The sequence below is a fragment of the Aphis gossypii genome, unplaced genomic scaffold, assembly GCF_020184175.1.
Source record: "Aphis gossypii isolate Hap1 unplaced genomic scaffold, ASM2018417v2 Contig00869, whole genome shotgun sequence".
NCBI lineage: Eukaryota > Metazoa > Arthropoda > Insecta > Hemiptera > Aphididae > Aphis > Aphis gossypii.
In genome coordinates this window covers 24714-34826 of record NW_026083332.1, presented here as the reverse complement: position 1 = coordinate 34826, position 10113 = coordinate 24714, and the positions used below count along the sequence as shown (strand labels likewise).

At 27.0% G+C, this 10113-nt stretch overlaps 1 pseudogene; it reads left to right on the top strand.

Moving 5' to 3' along the window:
* Window positions 1-2383: 2383 nt before the first annotated feature.
* Window positions 2384-3213, top strand: LOC126555478 (uncharacterized; annotated as a pseudogene).
* The last annotated feature ends 6900 nt before the right edge of the window (window positions 3214-10113 follow it).

Genomic DNA, 10113 nt, shown 5'->3' with positions numbered 1-10113 from the left:
TTTAAAAACTTTATTTTATTAAAGTCAAAGACATAAGTATAATAATTTATAATGTTCAATTGATATACCTACCTATTATTTAACATGAGTACTGTGTAGGTACATTATACATATAAGTAAAATATTAAATAGGTATTTTTTAATGTTGTATTAAACAACTTGTATATACTATGAACCTAATTAGTAATTATATAATAATAATTAATAGCTCAGTTATACAACAGTTACTTGTTATTAAAATAATAAAGTTCTTAGAAATAGTAATAGTAAATAGTAATTACAAAAGTAAATAAAACAATTTAAAGTATGAATTTTTTAAAATATTATTTTGTATAACTGAAAGTTATCAATTTTATAAGTTTACAAAGTTTGAAAGGTGTTTTTTCTTATGCTGATTGCTTATTTAGTTATATATATTAATTAATTTTTGGTTTTAGATTACTAACCTAGTCTTTGACTACATAGTACAAGAGATGAGACCACTTGCAACTTGCCAGAAACCATCCTTCAAAAGACTTATCATGGGCCTTGCTGGAATTACAGATTCTGCTTTACTTCCCAACACAAAAGTTATAAGCAAAGAATTACATTTAAGGTATAATTCCTATGTTACAATGTTGACGGACTTAATATCAAAACAAACCTATATATGCACAACAGCAGACATATGGTCTAGTAACAATAAAAGTTATTTAGGTATGACTTGCCACTTTCTCGACGAAAATACTTATAGCAGGTACTCGTATGTTCTTGGTTGTAGGCGCATAAAGGGCAGTCATACTTACATGAATATAGCACAGGTTATGAATGAAATCACCAAATCTTTTAAAATTAACAATTCCAAAATATCGCATACTGTGACCGATAATGCTTCAAATTTCGGAAAAGCGTTCAGAACATTTTCCATTCATTCAGAAACCCCAAATAAAAGTCAGTTTAGTGCTCAAAGTTCTAATGACAATTGGTTCAAAAGTAGTGATGATGAATCTAATGTTGAAATAAGTGACTCTGGCAGTGAGGTTGATAATGCAGATGTTGAAATTGTAGAAATATCAACATTATTTTCAAATTCTGAAAATATTGAATGTAATGACGACGATGATGATTTTTGTTTACCTGAACATCTAACCTGCACTGCTCACACTCTTAGTTTAATTGCTACTAGTGATGTAGCTAAAATTTCTGACTCAACTTATCAGAAAATTTCAAAATCTGTGTTTGTTAAATTAAATGCATTTTGGAACATTCTTAGCAGAAGTTCGGTCGCTTCTGACAAAATATATGAGATCTGTAATTTAAAGTTCCCTGTACCTATTATTACACGCTGGAATTCAATGTATTTTGCAGTAAAAAAAGTGGTCGCTAATAAAGAAAAGTTGTTAGTTGCATTTGAAGAGTTAAAATTAAATAAATTAAAACAATCTGAGTGGGCATTTCTAGATGAATATTGTCTGATCGTGGAGCCTTTGGCAACATCTCTTGACCTAATGCAAGAGGAAAAGTTGTTTTTTAGGTTATGTCGCCCCTACTATTATTGCTCTGAGACTTAAATTAATTCAATCGACTCATTTAATCTATTGTAAACCATTGGTTTTTTCAATTATTAAAAGTCTTGAAGAACGATTTAAGTACATTTTTGATTTAACACATACTAAAAGTAAACCATTTATTTTGTCAGCCATAAGTCTTCCAAAATTTAAACTATCTTGGGTGCCAGTCAGATATTTAACTGTGTGCAAACAATTATTTATAACTGAATGTAATTTAGAATACTCAATTGAAAATAGAACTGATGAAAATGGTTCTGATGACAATGAAAACAGTGACCACGAATTTTATCAAATTCTTAGTGGAGATACGGATGGTTCACTTGATCAAAATCATATTTCTTTTCAAAACTCAGTTAATACTCCTAAAAATACAAATCTTGCTAGTGTTCAAGCACTTTCGTTTTTGGATACAAAAAAAAAAGAACTAGACATTTTAAATAATTTTCCAATTGTTAAAAAAGTTTTTTTAAAATATAATACAACCTTACCATCATCTGCCCCTGTTGAGAGGTTGTTTAGCAGTGGTTCACAGATTTTAGTTCCCAGGAGAAACCGGCTTAGCGACAACACATTTGAAATGTTGTTATGCTGCAGGCATGACAAAAAAAAGAGGTATGTCAGCAATCTACGAACTCTGCGTTATACTGCGCAAATATGGCGTCCGGCTTGCGCCGCTTATCATAAAATAAAATAATATGATAATTTTTGTTTATCACGTTATCAATATCCAGATTCCAGGTATCGACATTCAATACTTAAATCCAACTTTTGAGAATTTTGTACTTTAAAACTTTCTAGTAAATTTGAAAATTATTTTCATTTTACTGTACATCATGCCAGTCTGTGTGTTTGAGGGTTGTTTCAGTGGAAGTAAGAGGAAGGATAAACCTAGAGATCCGAATATCCACCTCCATAGATTTCCGAAGGACCCCGAGCTTCGAAAAATATGGACTAATCAAATTATTAGACACGGTGATGTAAATAACATAAATTGTGAAACGGGTTAGTACTATTCTTGAAATTACATAAATCATAATTCAATCATTTTATATATAAAAAAAAATATATTCACTTGAAATATTTTGCAGACATCTTAACCACTAATTATTCCGATTTGTCATTATAAACTTTATTATTTCTAGGTGTTATGTGTTCACTTCATTTTTCTCCACACTGTTTTACAGAAAAATCATGAACACAACTGGTTGCATCATATTCTCCCAAATGCTCAAGGAGGTTAAAACCTGATGCTATACCTATGACGTTAGTTTTCAATTTGGCTTTCATTTTGATATATTAATTGGGGATTAAATTTTTTTTAGAAAACTTGGATTAGAATATGATGATATACCATATAATTGCCGTGTAGAAAGTTTGGGAACGCCGCCTATAAAATCTTTGCCTTCTATAATAAGAACCCCTAGTGGTAATTTTAAAGTTACAGAATCGGGAAAAAGACATAATTATACAAATTATTATTTAACCGTTGATGATATTAAATCTAATTGGTTTATTATCTATTTCATGTTAGAAATCACCACAATGATAAAAATGCTAGGTCAGTTTGCTCAAAACTTTTTAATGACTTATGTGACGAGTTGGAAGTGGGTCCTTTAAGTGGAAATATTTTAATGACACAACTGATGAACCAAATCATAAGTAACGTTATAAGTTATTACTACTGTGTACTGCTCAATGTGAATTTTGTGAAATTTGTGAAAACATGTTCTTATATTTGATAATATAATGATGTTCAACTGCCTACTATTTATATTTTAGTGTATTATATTCTACAATCACCAAATTTCAATGTACAAAAACAAGAATCAAAGGAAATTATCAATACACTTACATTTTATCTATCATTGAAAACTTATGTTCTTGATTTGTTTAGGTTTGTAATAAATTAAATAACCTATTACAACAAGAACAGGTTTTTAATAATAATAATAATAAATAATAAGAAAAAGTTATTTGCATTTAAAGAAAACAATAATTTATTAATTATAAAACAAAGTTTAAAATAAAATACACAATATAAAACAAAAATTGTTTTTAGAACAAATTATTAAATTTAAGGATTCTTTACATCTACCTTAATAATATTTTATGTTTTATCTAAATTACATATTTTTTTGTAGTTAACATTTAATTTTGTAACTGTCACTGTTTATATTATTGCTTTATTTGTTTATATTATATAGTTAATAATTTAATTTTAGTCAATGTTTATTATTATTATATACAACTTTTTAAAACTTAATAAAAGTGTATAGAAATAATTATTTAATACTAATATTATTATAGTGGGAAAGTGTCATACTAGTTGGATATGTTTGTAATTATTAGTTATAGTTATATTAAATACATAATATGTATAATTGTTTAATGTTTTAATGTTTTTTAATAAACTATTGCTTTTTGTGTTTGCATAATGTAGTTTTTGTTTATTCCTTATTATTTTTATTTGTGCCAAGTTATACATTTTACAAAGAATTTTAAACTATGTCTAGATTAAAAAGAGATTTGGAAAAACTTATTGAAGAAAATAAAAAGCTTAATGAAAGTAATGCTGAGTATAAAAATATTATTTTTCTTCAAAGAAAAAAGATTAAATGGTTTGAAAACTTTGTGAACTTAGAGGAACAACGATTTGAAAATCGATTTAGTACTATTTTATCTACAATATTCACACCCACCCAAATCAATCTACTATTGCATCCAAAAAAAACAGTTCCTAAGTGGACTACTGAAGATATATGTTCTGCAATCACCTTAAGAAGTATATCTCCCAAAATGTACCGCTTCTTAAGAACAAAGAAACACATGCCCTTACCAGGTTAATAAAAAAGAATGTAAAACTAATAAATAATACTTTTTTAACATACATTTTCATTCTTAAGCTCTGTCAACACTTCGAACATGGGCATCAACATGTTCCATTAGTCCTGGATTATTAACACGAGTATTCTCTCTTATGAAATCAAAAGGTAAAAGCAAAAAAAAGAAATACTTGTGATTTAAATATTAAGAAATAATAATTTATAATGAAATGTTTATCAAAGGTGAATTAATGAGCCTGACTGACAAGCTAACTGTTTTAAGTTTTGATGAAACATATATCTCTAGTAGGATATGTTTTGACAAGCAGAATGAACAAGTTTTAGGTCCTTATAAATGTGTACAGACTGTTGTTGCTAGAGGTATAGACAAAAAGAAATTTATACTTTGGTAATATTTAAAAATATATATATAATAATTAATTTGCTATAATATATACCATATTATTTCTTAAAGGTCTTGTTAGTAATTGGAAACAGCCAATATACTATAGCTTTGATACAGCCATGACAAAAGACCTTTTGTTAAATATTATAAAGGAATTGTACAGTATCGGTTATGAAACAATTTCTATAGTCAATGATATGGGCCCAAAAAATATGTGTTTATGGAGAGATTTAAACATTGCACTAGAGAATACTTCATTTGAGCATCCATGTAGTAAACGACTGATACATGTATTGCAGATGTGCCACATCTAGTAAAGTTGACAAGAAACCATTTACTTGATAAGTATGTATTTATTGTGGACAACTTATGTTTTTATGACTAATAACCCAATTTTTATAGAGGATTTATACTACCAAATGGCACATTTGTCGGAAAGAATATATTTCAGGAGCTTATTAATTTAGATTCCAAACATGACTATAGATTAGCTCATAAAATTTCTGAAAGGCATATCTTAGTAAATGGACCAGGGCGTATGAATGTTAGGCTGGCAGTACAGTTACTTTCCAATTCAGTATCAAAAGCAATAGCTTATTATGGTGAAAACAAATATATTGACAAGTGCAATTGGAAAAATGTAAGTTGAAATACAGTAAAAATAAACAAAATGTTAACTACAATTAATATAAAATGAAAAATTCTTAATATCTACATAATATATTTTATAAAACAGGCAGCTGAAATGATATCATTATTTAATAAATGGTTTGACTTGTTTAATACCAATTCAAAATTTGACCATGGTGTGGAAAGCTATGGCTTGAATTTGAATAGTCAAAATGGTATTTTAGATGAAATGAGCAGTTTCATAGAAAACATGAGAGTTTATAATATGAAATCTGGAGGAAAAGAAAAAAATATGCTTCCTTTCCAAAAAGGTAAAACTGACTATTCATTTTGTAACAATTCTTGATATATTAATATGTCTGACTTCTTTTAATAAAGGAATTTTAATATGCAACTCATCCCTGAAAAATTTATTCCTCGATTTACAAAAATATCACGGACTTGATTATGTATTAACTAGAAAATTAAACCAAGATGTTTTGGAACATCTGTTTAGTTTTTTAAAAGGGATGAGCGGAAGTGCTAGTAGTAACATAACAGCACTAGACTTTAAATACTGGTATTTTAACTTAGAACCTTAGTGATTATAATATAATTGTAGTATAGCTAATAAAATATAAACTGTAATTCTTTAGTTTAAGGTGGTATATTCTTGGCAAACATTCCAATGTTATATTTACCAATAATACTAACACAGAAGAAAGCTCTGAAACTAATTTACTAGCATTAGATGATTGTCAAACTCTTACACTAGAGATAATCCAAAAATCAATAATGAATGAGGATATTGAGGAAGATACAGCGAAAATCCAATTAAGTAAAGGCGCAGTAGATAATATGGTAGTTCCACAATCATTTCATGATCTTCTGCAAGAGTTTGAGGTAAATATAAATAAATACATACTAAATATCATAATGCATATTTTACATAGAACGGTTTTTAAAAATACCGATGTTTATTTCAGATGGAAGTTGAAGAGCCGTTTGACCATATAGAAGCAGATATAGCACAGTATGTAGCTGGATATGTGGCAAATCGGTTTTCAAACAAATCATCATATATAGTCGGTAGCCCTAAGTCACCGGAAAATTCAAATTGGATAGACTTTGTTAGTAAAGGAAATCTCAAGACTCCATCAGATAATCTTTTCCAAGCTATACAAATTATGGAAACACATTTTAAAAACTTGCACGGAGACCGTTTGTCAAATGAAAAACAAATATTTAAGACACTTACTAATGCACTGACACCACACATTGAACATCTTAATATCCCAACAGAGGTTGTTCAGTGTTTAGTACGAACTCGTACATATATTCGGCTTAATAATTTAAATAGACAAATCATAGATCAACAATTTAAATCTAAAGATAAAACAAAAATTAAAAAATTTATAAAGTGACATAATTTTAATGTATTAGGTACTATAATTTCACCATTAAATGTGACCAGTAACTAAACACCTACCTGTCTATTTAGTTTTATTTTTACGCAACAACATTAATCTATTTTCAGTCATATACATACATATATTTTTATACTGTATAAAATATTAAACTAAAAATGTTCACATTTCAAAAAATTAAAACGTTTAAAACGTGCTTACTTTTTTCATGATAAGAGAAAAATTGATAATAGGCGCAAGCCGACCGCCATTTTGTGCGTATCAAATATAATGCTGACATACCTGTTTTTTTTGTCATGGCTGCAGGTGTTTTAATAATAATAAATAATTTTAACTAAGTTTTATAACTAAGCATAAATATTGTTATAATATTTATATTATTATTTTATTTTTAATAATTACTTAAATGATCAAACTGAAACAGAAAGTTACTGTAAATTGTTAAAATTGTAAGTATTAGTATAGTTTTTCAACTATTTAGAATTTTAAACTTAAGTGGCAACCCTGCTAAGATTATAATATTATATACTTGCATACTCATTACTTATTGTTATTCTGCATTGTTATTGATTTAATTTAAGAAATATTTGGTGCTTGAATTTACTATTTTTATGTTATTTAAACCTTTTGGCTATTATACATTTATAAATTATAAGTTATGATTAAAAAATATGACATTATTATCAGTATTTACCATAATAATTAATATGTAATTTTTTTTTTTTTTTATAATTTTTTTGTGATTAAGTACTGAAGTATGCCATGTACCTGACTAATGATACACTTAATTATTACTACAATAAATACCTTTACTGGTAATTCAAACCAACAAATAAAATTTTTTTTTAATTATCTATTTTTTTATCTAGATAAAAATGTATTTATCTTTTATCTTTATCTAGATAAATTTGAATTGTGTTATCTTTTATCTTTATCTAGATACATTTTTGTCTTGTTATCTTTATCTTTATCTAGATAAAAAATTACTTATCTAATCCCAACACTGGTGGGGGTACCTTGGGTGAGTGGTAGGTCGCGGGGGTGGCGGTGGTGATGTGGCGGTGTGGCGGTGGCGGTGGCGGTGGTGGCCCCCCAGGGACCCAGTTACTACTCATCTTGATGAGATAATACATACTTTTAAATAAAACTAGCTAAAAAATGCTTATTTAATTTATTTTTATTATAGAATTTATTTAATTTCATGAAAATTACATCAATAATTTTTAAATTATTCATAATAAAAATTAATAATAAATTAAATGTGTATTGGGGCATTGATATTTTATATTTTGTAGTTTCATTATTTCATTATTGTGCAAATGTATTTCAGTACATAAAAAAAATGGCTGTATAGAAAGAAACATTGATGGGTATTTATTAAAATAAAAACATTTAAATAATAACTTAATGATTGTTTGATATGTGAATAATATTTATAATACCAAAAGAAATATGTAGAAAATACAGAAAAAAGTAATCTATATAATTTTAAAAAGATGACCGTTGTTGTTATTTACATATTATACAAAAAAAAAGTGTGTATAATGCTTAACAGTGTGTAGTTATCGTGAGTTAATTCAATTGTTGGGCAAGGGATCCCGTACAGGCATTCATGACATCAGTGACAATGTCACACAGATATATCTTATTGGATAATATTTTGAGATTAAAATTAGTAAAATTAATGAATGGAGTACAAAATGCAAATTACTATGTCTATACTATTTTGAAACATATTTAAATCAGTTGTTTAATTTTTTTGACACTGTGAACTACTTGGAGAACTTTCGATATGTCACAGACCACTATACATTTTAGACTTTGTTTATTCTCATAGCCAAGAATCAATTTTTTACACATTTTAGAATTTAGGTTATGAATAAATAAAATATAGTGAAATTCCTTATAATGATTTCTTATTATAGCTTACATATTATAATACTTGTTATTGTTCAAGTTTAAGTAAAAGTTTTACATTTATCAACAATTTAACACAAATTACTATTATTAAACAAATGTATATTGTATTATTATTTTTATCAAAAGTAAATTAAAATTATAAAAATAAGTTGATGTGATTTTTGGGCTTGTATTTCCTTTACTAATAAAGTTATTAAATTAATATAATTAAGATAAAATTAAAATATTTGTTTAAATTTTGTAGGTAGGTATGGTTTGCGGACCATAGGTTGGTGGGAACCTCTGATTTAAGTATACTATGGTATATGTATATGACGGGTTTCAAACACATTTAGTTACAGAAATTATTAAAAGCATTTACATTTTCCAATTTTTTAGGAATTTAAATTATAATGATTTATAAATATTATTTTTAATAAATCCTATTCTATTATTTTTTCTTTTATAACTTTAATATACCTAATAGGTACTAAAAATTAAAAATATAATTTTAATCCTGAACTAGTTCATAAAACGTCACTCCGATGTTAATTTGTTCAAGAATTACTTGCGACAGCAAATCTTATGAAACATTTTTTAAACATCGCAAATTATATTATGCATTTTAAGAAATTCTAATTGTTTGTGTACCTACTAACATTACTTATCCAATAAAAAAATAAAATATAAATATAAAGTTACCTCAATATTGTACTTACTTTTCTATTTGAACGTAACGTAGTTTTGTAAAAAAAAAAATCGCCGTAGTGTTACTGTCTTCTATGAAATATAACGTCGAATGGTCCAATTATTTTCGTAATTTAACGTGTGTGCCAAAATCGGAAGTTTATCTCTACTGATATATGTCTCAGGTACCTATCCTTGACAATTTATTTTTTTTTTTTAATTAGTTATCATTACCTATCGTAATTTATTGCCTGTACTCGCTGTATAATTTTACCAGTTTTCTACCGATGCTGTTCGGTGTGGGTCTAAGTCATAGATACTATTCATTGTTATATCTAATGTTTTGGCCTTTTGAAATTCCAGCCGTCGTATTACTAATTGGTGACACGCGCGACGAAATATCAAAATACATTTCTTTTGGATTTTTGAAATTGTAATCGTTATCTTAGTAATTGCTGACACGCGCAACAAAATATCAAAATACTTTTTTTTCTATACCTTCCTTTCTACCTATAGTTATTGGCAACAACTATTCGATTATATATTTTATTTTAAATTCTGTAAATTCTGATTTAGTGTGTTTTTAGCAATCGATGTGAAATAAGGGACTTGTTTTCATACACATTTATATATCTAATAAATACATTGTTTTTCTGGTGAGTAACTACTAACTACTTAAGTTTATAATCTTAATATCTACCTAGTAGGTTGGT